Raw genomic sequence first — 14,571 nt, 5'->3', positions numbered from 1 at the left:
CGAGAGCCGAGGACCGTTTCACTTGGCGAGGAAGTCGAGCGCGCCGGTGTACGATCGGCGTTTTCTGTGCCCCGCAGGGACCGCCGTGGAGAAAGTCCCAGGGGCGCGCGTATTCTCGCGCACCCGGCGCGGCGTCGTCGCGAGACAGAAGCCGAGATTCTCGTTCCTAATCTCCGCGGCGCGGCGTAGGTTAAGCGAATCTTTAATAACGACGACGGAGGACGGAGGACGGAGATGGTGCACACGCGGAGATTGACCAACCAGCGTGTTCGCCCGGTTCTTCAAGTTGCGCCGAGCGCCAAGCGTCAGGCGGGGAGGGGTAGAGGAAGCGTCCGGATACCTCGTCTTTTCCTTTTTGTCCTTTAGCAGGCAGCTGCGTGTCCGACCTGCTGAGAATAAAAGAGCCCGACGTTCCAACCGGCGAAACGGACGCGATAAATTTTCTGTAACGACAGAGAGAGAGAGAGAGAGAGAGAGAATGGGAGAGCCTGTAAGAAGGTCCACGCCATTTCCTCCGTTCTTATCAGCGACGGGCATAAAAGTCGTTCTCCTTTCCGTAATGTCGAAATCCGAACTCGAATCGACGAGATCGTATCAGTTTATTCGAATTCTATTCTATTTGCTTCCCATTTTTACTTCACGGTTCGCGGGGTCGGCGAGTTTAGATTTCTCGATGCCGCGAACACGCGGTGTAAGTGCAAGACTTTTTTTTCTATTTGCTCCACAATTTGCAGCGGTGACGAAGAGTTACGCCGGTTCTTATCCCCGAAGGATTTTTCGCGTCTCTCTCTCTCTCTCTCTCTCTCTCCGCCGCTCGTTCCTCGCGTTTCGATTAATGCGCCGGAACGATAATAGTGTATACGTTCGATTATGTTACACGAAGTATACCTAACGGGTCTAGCGCGGACTGCGGAGCGTATCGCGCGCGTATGTGCGCTACGTCAGCTACGTGGCACGGTCGGAGGGCGCTTGACGGAGCTAATCGATGTTAACTGGCCGAGGAAAGGAATTGACCGTTCCTCTTGGTTCCTCTCATCGCTCTCGCGCGGCGTGGAGAACCGCGCGAGGCGGATAGATCGGACCGGAGCGGATAAAACGGAGTCGCGGGAGCGCGAGAACCGTACGAGAAAATCGGGAAGAGAGATAGAGAAAGAGGAAGGGAGAAAAAAAAGATATTCATTTGATTACGGACGCCCGGGGCTGCGGCGGCGCGTTGCGAAAATAATTCGGTCCTCTTCCTCTTTTGCCCGCGAGTGCCGGACAGGCTAGGTCGCGCGTGCGCGGCCGAGAGAGGTTAGGTGACGCGTGACGCGACCGAGCGCTATGGAGCGCTACGATGAAGGGCGAACCGTCGTCGGTCGCCCGGAGGTATAATGCCCAGGAGAAATGTTAAATTTATCTTATCGGCCGTCCGCACACCGCCGCATGGCGACTCTCGCGACACCACGATAATCTCGACGCGGTTATTTCGAAAAAAAAAAAAAAAAAAAAACGAACCTAACCCGACGACGACTCGCTGGACGCTATCTCGCGGGACGCTCGCGCGCGAGGGTTTCATATTTGCTTTGGACTTTTGATATTTTTGAATTTTGACTGGGTCAACGACTCCTAATTAAGGAATTACGTCGGATTTATCCTGTATGTAGAATTTATATGCCGAGAGAGAGAGAGAGAGAGAGAGATGATTTTTACGCCAGACTAGCGAAACGAGGAATAACCGTTATTGATTTGAAGCGTGACGCTATTGTAAGTTGAAGTATACAAGCCGATTCTATTTATATTCTATTTTATAGACTTATATTAAATTATAAATTAAATCTATTAGTAAGTTGTCCATTAGAGAAATTAATATTCTATTTATTTGATATTGAATGCGGAGACGCCTGACTCCGATTTCATTTATAATCAACGTGATCTACATTTTCGACGGTTGAATCTGACAACCCGACGGCTGCAGTCACGTTTTGCGCTAATTGTGGATGAAATATCGAGGCTGGTAAAAGTTCGCCAGTCCGCCCAGAAACAAACTGTGACACACCGCCGCATAATTGCCTCTGCAATTATAGGTACTTAGGCTCTTTTATAGATTTCGCTGCTTTGAGATGCAGGCGTGCGCGAGGGAAGCAACGGGCATATTTACGATCGCGTGCTAACACGTCGTCACAATTCCGGATCGCGAATAAAAGGAATACCCGATTTGATCTTACCACGTTACAATGTTTGCGTGATTATTTTAGACTGTCTTATTTATGTGATTCTAATCGAGCCACTTTGGAGTCCCGAAGGTTTCCTCACTTCCCAATTTTTTATTGTTATTTCGAACTACGTTGTCCACGATGTGCGAGTGTGCGCGGACAAAATTTCTTCTATCGGCATTCAGAGTGGGTCATCTAATGGCTGCCACTTACGAAGACATTAGAAAACGGCGGAAAAGTGCGAATTGCAAAACAGGATGCGTCGCGTTGTCATGCGCGTCGCATGACAGTGGCAATTTAAAAAACGAAGTCGAAGTCTACGATATCGGATATCCACGCGTAGAAGAGGAGCGGGCTAATTAAGAAGCCAGTCGTAAATTTCCCCGTAAACGTGAGACGTGGCGAGAAGGGTCGTGGTGGATTCTTCTGAACAACAATGCGGGACACCCGCGCTGGAAATAGACGCAGCGGGATTCTGAATTCTGAGGCACGCGGAAGAATAGGGCAGAGAAACGGAGAGACAGAGAGTAGACGCTAGCTTTCACTAAAATCGCTTTCGCAAACTTGTGCGTCAGAAAACTTGTGCAAACTCCGTTTGTACGTTTGTGCGAAAAGGAAGGAAAATCTCGCGGGCGTTTATCCTGCTCCCACGCTACTCCAATTATTATCTCGCAGCGGGGGGGAGGGGGGGGGGCAATTCGGCTTTCGCACCGCGCGTTTCGAATCCGTGCGGCGTTATCCTTAATTTCGCGCGGGGAAAGTCTCGGCTTTAACCGCGGCGGCGGCGGTGTGTTAAAACCGGCTTGCATATCTGAAGGGTCTTTAAAAATAACGTCGTCTCACGGGTGCGCCACGTTTATTGTATACCGCGATCGCGTGAATTTTCTAGTTTTGCATTGCTGACGTTGCAGAATTTTAGCAATGCTCTATCGCAGGCTTGTCTCGCATACAAAGAGAATATGAATAATTGAATAGTTTTTTTTTTACGATAATTTCTCTATTATTAATTCAACATATCGTTACCTCTGTGAAATTTATACAATTGTACTCGCGTGTGTTGCAACTGAAATAAAGCGGAATGTTTTCAACAAGATACATATCTTTTGCGATTTTTAATTTATCGGTGGCTATCAATACCTAAATTTCCGTTATTTTTGCACGATGACAACAGCTGACGTTATTATCGACACTTTTTGCTAATTCTTCTGCGCAACAAGTTGATATTTGCTTTTATTACAATGTGCTATACTTATATCTAACGCGAACCAGACGTTACTATCGACACCTATAAGGGAGGCATAAATAACGGGAAGACTAATAAATCTGCAATTAATAGAATTTGTTATTAATATAATCGGAAAGAAAAAAAACCGAAATAAAATTAAAATTAGACACGAGAGAAAGTAAGACTGTGCAGTGTCACAAGAAAATTGACGCGCTTTTTCTTTTAGCGACTTCCGGTACGCATCCGGAAATCTTTACGATCGAATCACCGCTGGGAACTTCAGATTGTTCGAAGAATCGTTAAGTTCGCGCCGTCGTGAGACATGAAGTTTGCGCGCGCGCCGACACCACCTTCTACAGTGACTTTCAGAAGGCGCAAAAATCCCGAGAATGACCGCGCGACTTTCGAGCGTTTCGCAAAACACTTCCCGAGAAGAAAAATGAAATAAATATCGCGAACCTCGCCGATGCATACTCGCGATTTTATGCGCGCGTAGTTCCTCAGCGAGTCGCAGAAAGGGGCCCCGATACTCGGGTCTGATCGAGCACATTGTAGATAAAATTTGCTTCGTGCGCGTTTTCTTCTTTCTTTTTTACGGAATACCGGAGCAGGGCGCCGATTTCTGCGGCGCGCGGCGCGGCGGCAGCGCGCGTTTCCTGCGAACGTGTCGGAGTCGTAATTTTCTACGCGAGCGGGTTTCAGCGCCGCGACGAGATATACTATACCAGGAGTTTCGTAATAAATATATATGCCCGGGATAAAATAGAGTTGGGGGGGAGAGAGAGAGAGAGACAGAGAGAGAAAGAGCCGACCTTGCCCCGCAACCGGCTGCCCGCGCCCGCTTGTTGCCAAGCTAACGCTGCGTGCATATAGCGGGGCGGACGCGAACCGGTGCGACGTGCACGCGCGCCCGCTTATGCATGTGTGTGTCGCGTAAATGTGTACGGGTATCCAGGGATGCTGACGATGCATCGTGCGTGTCGCGCACATCCAGGGATACTTCGGCAAGCATTGATATTTCGTCCGTCGATGCCATCAGCGTCTGAAAGACATTGTCGAAGAAGTGCTTTCGACGCCTCGAATAGGAACATTCGACAGTCCGCACGATTTATTTTTATGGCACACATTGATTCCTGTAGGTTAATTAGATGGCAGGTGTTTCAATCGTTATAGAAGCGATATCGATTGTCGCATATAATATTTAAAACGCAAATATCTCTGGAAGTTTGCAGCAAACGCGCGATAGAATCTCGATGCTCTTGCGCTTCGATTTATCGATATATTATTGCGATTTATTGATATAATTATACAGGATGTTTCTTAAGTAAGTTATACAAAAAATTAAAGGGGATATTCCGTAACTTATTTTAGGAAGAAAAGGTCTTACAAACATACACTCTCTAAACTGTTTTATTTTCAAAATGCATCTTTTTTTCTAAAATGAGCCACGGGGAATATCCCCTTCTAATTTTTTATATACTTATTTAGGAAACATCCTGTATATTACGCAGAAACGGCATCTTTTATCTCTCGCTCGTGAAAACCGATGACAAGTTCAAGCCGTTATCTCCAAGTATCTCCGATACTTCATTCAAAAATCGCCATTCTTAATTCTTCCGGTTTAGATTCCGAGAGTTTCGGAATTACAGATATCAGTTGATATAAAGCTGATAGCTGTACGCTCTTTATAAGGGTGCCGACGTCCCTCAACGTCGAACGCAATGTAGCGCAAAATCGCCAGGAAATACGCTCCCTTTTCCTACGGCGAAGCGGAATGCAAACCGATTTCCCCGGCAATTTTCACGTAACTTCGACGTGCTCCAAACCGGCCCGGCGCTGCATCGGGCATTCCTTTTCTCTCGTTCCGCGACGAGATAATCTCTTTCTCGTCGAGTTCGGGACGGGATCTAATTTCGTTCGTGCTTATTGAACGATAATTAAGATTACTGAATGCTCGCGCGAGCATCGCCGACGTTACCGGACTTTTGCGCGATGCCGCCGCATTGTCAAGCACTTCCTAACGCGTTTTAATGTATGCGCATATATATCTATGTATATTATATGTATATACATATACATACATGTATACATATGGATACGAGATACGAGTATAGTCGGCGTGATGATTCTAGCGTGTCATTTCGGAGCGCTCGAAAATAAAAATAAACCCGTTACGTAACGCGCGGAAACAGCCGTTAAAACATCGTTTATTATGTTTACCGTCGCCGTAACAGGACACGCGTGCGATCGCGCCGAGAGCAATCTATTAGCGATGGTTATCAGTGCAGGATGCACACGGCCCATGCATCGCGATGAAAATCGATTTTCTTACGCCTTCTATTTATCTCGCATTTACGCCGATTAGACAATATATCGGGACCGGCCAGAGCCGGCTATTTTTTCTCTCTCATTCGATAATACTCAACGGAGCGGAAGATATCAATCGATTCAGCCGCGAAATATTTGTCATTATTACATATGTCAAGCGAGTCTTTCATCGATAGCAGCTGCGCGTGTCTCTTTTATTCCCAATTTTATTCTTATCTCTCGCGCTCTGCATTATACATCGCGCTTGTGTTTTAAATAGAATTCCTGTCAAACAGATATACACTCAGGACCGTAACTACCTAAATAATCTTAACCGCGTGAACTTGGGGCGTACGGGGCACACGGTTCGGTTCGTGTTTCACATATCATATACTTATCTATTTGCTTATCATAGTCATTCCGTGATAATTTAATAACGATTAATTTTCGATAATAATATACGTAATAATATAACGAGACGCATCGACGCATTTATCTTTAGCTATTAGAAATTCAGAACGATCCCTCGCGTGTCGTTCGCCACGGAGAAAAAAAGTATCGCGAGCGTTTTAGCTTTCGTTATCGGTTGAAGAGCACCACAGGTTGAGGTTCTCGTCGACACCGAGCCTCTCTTATTGATCGTCCACGGTGGTGTCCGCGAAAGTTGGCTCGAAAACTTTGTTTCGCAAATGAAATCCGTCTCTGGATAGACGACGCGACGAACAAACGCGATCGTGAAATTTTTCTCTTCGCGATCGTTTTCGCCCAGCTATACGATTAGATTGGAAGGTGCTCACATTAGTTTAGGATTGCACATTAGCGTTCCCAAACCTGTAATCTACGACCTTCTTAATTACTATCTCGCGACTTAATTATCGTCGCGAGTTTTTGCCGTCGTTTCTGCTTCGTCGATTATCGCGGGTTTAACGGCATATAGCCGATTCGATTACTTCATTATTGGTAATTATGCGATATCATTAATATACATCTATGTTTTTATGATCACCGCGTATCGCGCGTCAAACTGATGCAACAATGATAATTATAACGTAATTCACGGCGTAACCGTTAAAAATATCCGGTTTCCTCTCCCCGATTAAAATTTGTTCGTTACGTTTTTTTAAGAGGACGGTGTATTTGTCGTTGAATTTTAAAGCAAGGGCAGAATAAGGTGCGGCCAAATCCCTTTACTAAAATCCGAAAAGAGAAGGGACACGATGTATCGCGGCCAACCTTCCAACTCGAAATTTGTATCGTTCTATAATTTTTTATATCTTTTATCTCCTCGAAAAAAAAACAGCATTATAAAACATAATTGAGCTGATTTGGTTAATTGATGCATTACGATTAATCGCGTTACAGCATGTGGCGTGCTTTTGTCCCGTGCTGGTTGGCAATTTTATTCGACAAATGTGATATCTCATTTGCGAGATTGGGGTGCCATTATTCGCGACAATTCGATACAGAGACGTCACATTGTGTTCGCCGATCCGATAAAATCGCTGCATCTGATCGCACGAGCGCGCGCCCACCGATGACCTTCCCCGCTAAACGTAATCGAATTAGCATGGCTACAATTAGCGTCATCGCGCGAATTAACTGCCTCACGCGAATCGCCGTTGCGCCGTGCGCCGGGCGCGAAAATTTATCTCCCTTCTCGTGTGCGCATCACGTTTATCCGCTTTTAATTCCGGACGAACAATCCTCCGGAGGGTTTTATATGCTCCGCGTTACGTTTTCGAGGGCGGGGAAGGGGGAGGGAGGGCGCTAAAAAGTTGCGCCGGAATTCGAGATTCAGAGGGAATCTCTTTGTCGCGAGAATAATATTTCGCGAGTCAGGAGGTAGGAAAGTTTTCGTTGTTAAACGCCACTTTGTCTCTTTCTCTCGGCGATCTCGAAATTTAAATAATCTTTCTCGCGACGTATAAAAGGGAAAAGAAGAGGAAGAGAGCAACAATTTCCGTCGCGTTTTGTAATTTATGTATTTTTACGTATACTTCGCGCGTAAAGAAACACGAGCGGAGTGGAGGCCAAAGAGCGTTATTAGATAAAATGGCAAGTAAAGACGCCCAAAGCATATGTCGAATATTCGGGCGGGAGCCCTATACATACGTGTATTTTCGTGAACGATAACGCGTGACCCGACGATAAACGTCAGACGCAGTCTAAGAATAATTATGAACTGTGAGTATTTTACAATATATAAAGGGGCTAATGAGTTCTCTCGAGCTGATAATAACTCCTTCGTGTCCCGATAAAAAAGACTTTGCCAACTTGCCGTGTACCGTTTGCCCTACTAGACGCTCTCTCTCTTTTTTTTTTTACCCACCAGAGGAAGGACGGTATCAATTTTCCTCGTTCTTCCTCTCTTATCGCCCTTATCGGCACGTCCTTCGGACACGGAGGGAGTGAACTTTTATTACGGCGGCCTCATTCGGCAAACAGCTCGTTATTTTAATCCGCCTTTAATAGCGGAGAGGCTTTCCCTCGCGATCCGAGACCGCGAATTTCTTTGCGAAGTCGAGTACCCTCTCTCGCGGGCCGGGCGACCGCGGTATCGCGCAAAAATGTGTGCCACGCGACTGATATTGTATATCCGTTCCAGAGATGTAGCACGTAGGTGCCACTTTCGCGATACGTTAGCACTAATTCGAGTATAGCTGTGATAGCGTTCGCCGATCGGCGAGACATTTCCTCTTTCCTCGGAGATCCGGTTCAAGAATCGCAAAAGATGGCGGCTCGCAATCGATAATGAGGGATAAAATTCATTTTGTCGTGGCGTCGGGATAAACAGGGGAGAAACGAGTTATCCGGGTCGTTCATTTTGACGCCGGGTTGGGGATCCGCGCGAATTACCCTCGCCGGTGATTCGGATCCGATGGTAGTAATGGTTACGCGCGCTCTATTATTACGCTATCTTTAGGATGTATTCGAAATAGCGGCGACACTCTCGGCAGTAGAAGGGCAGACGTGCGCCAGAGAGAACAGCGCGCGTTACTCGTCGCCGCACGTATTTACATATACATGCACCCTAGCGTGCACTCGCGCACACGCCGGCGGTTCTCAACCCCCGGCATTCTCGCGCCCGTCCGTCGCTCGGAACGACGCAGTTCCGGCGGACGCGCGCGCGCGCGAGCGTGGACGCGCGGAGCCGCGGCCGACGCGACGCGACGCTTCAACCTCGAGAATCACGATCAAGTCGACATATATGCCGCGTATATATTTTTCTCCTCGTCTCTCTGTGCGAGATTCGCGTCATTCGCGATCTGCTGACGCGAATCTTACGCTGTCGAGAACGCACTCTGCAATGTCTTTGAGAAATAGGCATTCATAGTCAGATCTTATATAAGATCGTCTTATTTCACTTTTAGATACTTCATAGCCGATGAAACGCCGCGAGTCGTACACTATCTAAAGATAAACTTAAGACGATCTTAAATATATGACTGACTTTTATGAATATCGGTCATAAAGACGCACGTCGAATCAAATTGCCGAATCTAGCACCTTAATATTTGCGGAAATTCGGCGCAATATAATCCCGCGCCCACGTGAAATTCGTGTTGGAATATCGGGGGTCACCCTCGACATTCGAATTAATCTCGATAGTCATTTCGGCGTTACTTCCCATCTGAAGTTGTCGACGTACCGAAAGATCGCGCGAGTTTCACGAGGACGATTTTCGTGAAAGAATCTGAAACCTAGGTCTTTGGGAATGCTCCAGGTTGAGAACCGCTGGCTCGCGAGCGCACACAATGACTACCTGTGTGCGCGCGCGCGTACACGCAACACACGCGCAGTGGCATCGAGTGGATCAATAATTTTTGATACTCGCGTACGGGACATTCAAAATACGCGCTCGCGGCGCATGCAACGCAGTTACGTCGCGTCGGCGACGACGGGAGGAGGAGGAGGAGGAGGAGGGAGGGAGGAGGGGGGGAGATGGAGGGACAAACGTGGGGAAGAAAAGCGCATGGAAAATGCCCCGCGGATCGCGGGAGGCGAGATGATGCTTCCTTTACACGGAAAGCGGAGTCGAACGTGTATACGTGTGTATACGCGCGCGCGCGCACGGCGAAGTCGCGTCGAATAGCGGCGCTTCGGGGAGTCCGGGGAGTCCGAGCGATCCGCCATTTTTAATCGATATAAGCCAGCCTCGGCCGTGCGCGCGGCATAATAGAGAATCGTAGATACGTCGCCTCGATTGTCCGCGCGAATTTTTACACGCGATTTTACGGAAGATACACGGTTCAGTTGCACGCGCGGGCATTTCCCGGAACGCCCTTCGGCTTCCCCCCTCCTCCCTTTATTTTTGATAAAAATACGCGACGACGAGTCTCATTGGGTAAACTGCGTTTAGATTAGATAGCCCAGCAGATCGGCATATCGATCGGCAATCGCGCGACGGTGTAGTGCTAAAAGCGCTTCTGTATCCTTCGTACGTCGAGACTCGACGGACGAGTTTTGATCTTAAAGTAAATTCATACCGTTGTTCGATTCGAAAATAATGCTGAGACCGCGATTCCGTGCGAACGGCTGCTCGCGAGGGCTCGCGCGATGTCCCTTTCCTGAGACTCGCCGATCGACGGAAGCGGCCTGGCAGCGGCTACAGATGCCTGTGGTTGAAAAGGCCTGAAACGTTCCGCGAATGATTATGCATTCTCTCTATACATATATACCCGACAGTCGAGAACGCTCGTTATTTCCGAGTAACGCTAATTAAACACACGTTTAACGTTACGTTCGTATGCGCGGTGCTTGGAAAGCCGCAGAGCAGCTTTTTTTACGGAAAGGTTTGATAAAACGTTAGGTACCGCTAGATAAACGGAATATTTATTATTCTTAGGCTGTGGTCCACTTGACGCTACAAATGCTTTGAAGCGTTCTCTTCTTCTCCTTCTTTCTTCATTAGAAGAAAGGAGAAGAAGAATGCTTCGAAGCATTTGTAGCGTCAAGTGGACCGCAGCCTTAGATGCTTAGATTCTTTGATGCTTTTACGTTTGGGGATTCGTGTAGGTATCTCGCTTGTCGGTTAATGTTTCGAATATTCTCGGAACATTTTTGCTCCTCTAAGATCATCGCACGGCGAGAAGTTTCCGTCGCTCGCGTCTCAGGTCTCAGTCGGCGCGTTCGTTCGCGATGGCGAATGGCGAAGGCGATCCGCTCGGGTTTGGTTGCGCCGCGTCGCGAGCGGCAACGGCGTCGGAAATTATTCTCGGATGGCTTCCCGTTCAAGTCGATAAGCCGCACGGAAATAATGCGGCCCGCGCGGATGCGGAATTGCCAGGTGACAGTAATGCTAAATTTGAATGATGCGCGCGACCTCGCGCGAGATTTTTATGACGTCCGTCGTCGTAACAGATTATTCGCGCGCGATATACGGTAAGAATTCTCTTATTGACGAGGGAGAAAGAGAAGGGCAGCGGGCGAGGGGAGTGAGAGGCGAGGACATGGGAGGAAAGAAGGGGGGGGGGATCGTGGAAGGAGAAGGAGAACGACAGAGAGAGAATGAGAGAAAGAGAGCAAGGGAGAAGAATGGTAGGAGAAGAAAGTGAGAGGGTAGAGAGAAGAGAAGAGGGAGAGAGGGTGACAGATTAAGATCGGTATGGCGGAAGATAAAACGCGCATACAGCGGACTTCGATTTGGAGCTGCGAAATAACGTTAAGTAATCTTTACGTAACTTTATTAGAAGATTCATCCAAGTATCGATATTACTTTCGTTATTACGGAGATAAAACAAGATAAAATTTATAAAATTTTTTGAATATCTTCTGTCTCTCTCGCAATAAGCAAATCATTTGGAGCACTCCTATAGCTTTCACAAAATAATAATATTAATGTAATTTCTTCCTCTTCTTCTTCTTTAATAGCATGAAGAAACATAAAAATTTTTTCCTCCATGTTTCATAGAAGACTGCACACAGAAAAATAATCATTCTATAATGACTTTATGGTAGATTTTGAATATTGTTTGAATATTGTTTTGAATGTAATGCTTATAATGACTTTATTGTAGATTTGCGGATTAAGTATTTGATAAGGTTAATCCGGAAATCTACCATAAAAAGTCGTTGTGAGTATTACATTCACTCAAAACAAGATTCTGGCTTTTCAAAGACTTGTGTCAAGATATTTGAAAACTATTAATAAAAAAATATTCTTCGTTATAAGAAAACTTACTTCAAAGAAATAAAATATTCCTTTCCTTAGCTGTAGAATAATTATTTTTCTCTGTGAAATCGCGCGACTCTCATCGCGCTTTTGACAACAGTATGCGCGACTGCCGTCGCGCGATTAGTGCCGCGCGGCTGCAATCGCGCGGCTTGAGCGTCAAAAATCGCGGTATTGACACTCGACCTTTAGATTTAGACGTCGAGCGACGTTTCTGCAAGAATCGTAATGTCGACACGCTCCCCGGGGAGCGATACGAAGTACGTACGTGTTATCGAAGCGGTCATCGGAGCGGCATCGACGATCCGCTCCGATAACCGACAGAAATCCGCGAGTGTGACAATCGAATTAGGTATATCGAAATCGACGGCGACGTTGCGATCTCGCGAAAAAAGTTCGTTTCTCCGATTCATCGCTTGGCAGCTCAGCGCGGCCGGGGCCTCGGGGAGAGAGAGGCGAGGACGGGTGACGGGAGGGACGGCGCGGCGGCGAGGCCGGCGAGGCGTGCATGCGAACGCCGTGAACGTCGCCCCGCTCCGCCCGCGCCGCGCCTCGCCGATCGCTACGATCGCGCGCGCGGTGCGGCGCAACGTTCGCGCTGCATACGGCGCGGCGGGGGGAGGATGGTCGCTCGCGGGAACGGCCAGCCGAGCGAGCGGACCTACGCTTCGCTATTCCGTGCGTTCTAGCGAAATAGCTTCGTGCTGATTGTGAGACTGAGTCCGTTCTTCGTGTGCCCGGGAGCCGAGTGTAAGTCCGAGGGGGAAACGCGACCGTCGTCGTTCGCCGTCGCCGCGTGCTTCGGGTTTCGCGATCGAAGGGTCGCCCGCGCGGCACTCCCCGCGGTGGCCCTTTTCTTCCTTTGCCGTTCGTCCCTGCGCGCCGCCACCGCCACCGCCTCCGCTGTTACTGTCTAACCTTTTTCGTGGAATTTATCGCGGCTACGCCGATGCTGCCGACGTTCATTCTCGAATGTGTCTCGCGGGGTGGGGGAGGGCAGGGGGGAGCATGCAGGATCCGACGTCGGCTGTCTCTTAATCGTCCCGAGTGACCCGATGTGTGACGCTCGGTTCGAGGTACGTTTTTTTTCCTCTGCGGATAAAAAAATTTTCCCCGTCTCGCTCTTTCTCTCTTTCTCTCCTTTTTCCTCTCTCTCGACTATTCCGTTCTCCGTGCTAGCATCTTTATCGTTTCCCCATCTCTATATATCTCTCTCTCTTTGTCCGTTTGGTGCTGCTCGCGCTCGGCACCTTCGCGAGGCTCCGCTCGTTCACCGGGAAGTGAGTCGCGCGTCGTGCCTCGCCAGCAGTGTGACGTTTGCTGCGCACCGCGCCGTGGCTGAGTGGCTCGGTTAGAACGGAGCGCCCCGGAGCCCGGAGCGCCGAGGTGGCATCTACGGACGTAAATAATGTCGCGTTATCAAACGATCGTACGTCGTCGCCCAGTGTTTCTCTCCGTTGTCGCGCCCGTCACCGTCGTCGGGTCGTGTTAAGTCACCGATCTCTCTCTCTCTCTCTCTCTCTCTCTCTCTCTCTCTCTCTCTCTCTCTCTCTCTCTCTCTCTCTCTCTCTCTCTCTCTCTCTCTCTCTCTCTCGCGCGCAGCGGTGACCGGGATGTCGTGCGTGCGATATTTCGGACGTTGAACAAGTTGGGGTTACACACACCGTACGGTAATTACGTCGCCGTCGTTTAGGTTAGGGGTCCTGCTTACGATGTCGTGACGTCCAGCTAACGGGTCTCGGCTCCGCGGCCGGCTATAGAAAACTTAGATTTAACCTTGGACGGATCTTTTACGCTCCTCTTTCTCGTTTTGCCGCTTTGAGGTGCTCCGATCGATAGCAACAGTGAGCCGTAGGAAAGACGAGCGTTCGGAGTAAATTTGCTAGAGACTGTGCTGCTTCTGGAATCACTGATAAGACGACGATAAAAAGACGTTCGATTTTTTTTGTGCTTGAAATCGGTATTTTAATTTAGCTATAGATTGTTTTATTCTCTTTATTTTATGATAAATTGCAGCGACTTGCTTGAACGTTAAATTGTTTTTTTGTTGCATAATTGTCGATATACAAAGCGCTCGATTGAATGAAATTTTAATCACAGATTTTTTAACAAGTTTAAAGGGAATTGATTCTTGAAGGAGATTTTCCGAGAGATAAAACGCAACAAAACAATTTCAGTGAATTGTGTCTTTTGAGTTGTAAATAAACGACGAAGATTTATCTTTTGGATAATTTGAAGTGAATTTTACTTTAACAAAAATTCTAGTTGCTTACCTCAAATGTCAGGCTAACCAATATTGAGACTCTAAAAATTGTGTTGACAGCTGCGCAAAGATCCGTTCAATATATTTTCTACGGCAATTTTTAGCGAAAAATTTTTTATTTAAACCTTGTCAAACGATATATATTATCATTTGATGTATTATTAAAAGTAAGATATTTTTATAGCACATATTTATTGCAAAATTATAATGATAACATTTTGTTTGTTTTTTTAGATCTCCACTGGCATGGAGCTAGGAGCGCACTGATAACGTTAGTTTACGAGGTATTGTAATTTTTCTTTATAATATTTTCTGTAATTCTCATTTTGTATAATTTGAAGCAATTATGATTATTAGAAGTATTATTTTAAAAAATTATATAATCTGCATATTTTGTGTACGTATATGT

The 14,571-nt window shown here is 47.3% G+C and overlaps 1 protein-coding gene across 8 annotated transcripts in view; it reads left to right on the top strand.

The window, feature by feature from the left end:
- Positions 1-14,571, top strand: part of Gw (trinucleotide repeat containing adaptor protein gawky) — a 72,455-nt gene that overhangs the window by 1,076 nt on the left and 56,808 nt on the right. For 2 of the 8 annotated variants that reach the window (XM_077401786.1, XM_077401783.1), the window contains exons 1-2: positions 12,251-12,975; positions 14,397-14,446. The gene's annotated coding sequence lies outside the window, so the exon portion shown is untranslated. Of the gene's footprint in view, positions 1-12,250; positions 12,976-13,150; positions 13,301-13,378; positions 13,570-14,396; positions 14,447-14,571 lie in introns of those variants that run through there. The other 6 variants (XM_077401784.1, XM_077401778.1, XM_077401780.1 and 3 more) reach the window with 5 other exon arrangements.

This window comes from Temnothorax americanus, unplaced genomic scaffold (assembly GCF_048541705.1).
Source record: "Temnothorax americanus isolate GAGA-0224 unplaced genomic scaffold, ASM4854170v1 Scaffold15, whole genome shotgun sequence".
Taxonomy (NCBI): domain Eukaryota; kingdom Metazoa; phylum Arthropoda; class Insecta; order Hymenoptera; family Formicidae; genus Temnothorax; species Temnothorax americanus.
This window is presented reverse-complemented; position numbering and strand designations above follow the sequence as displayed.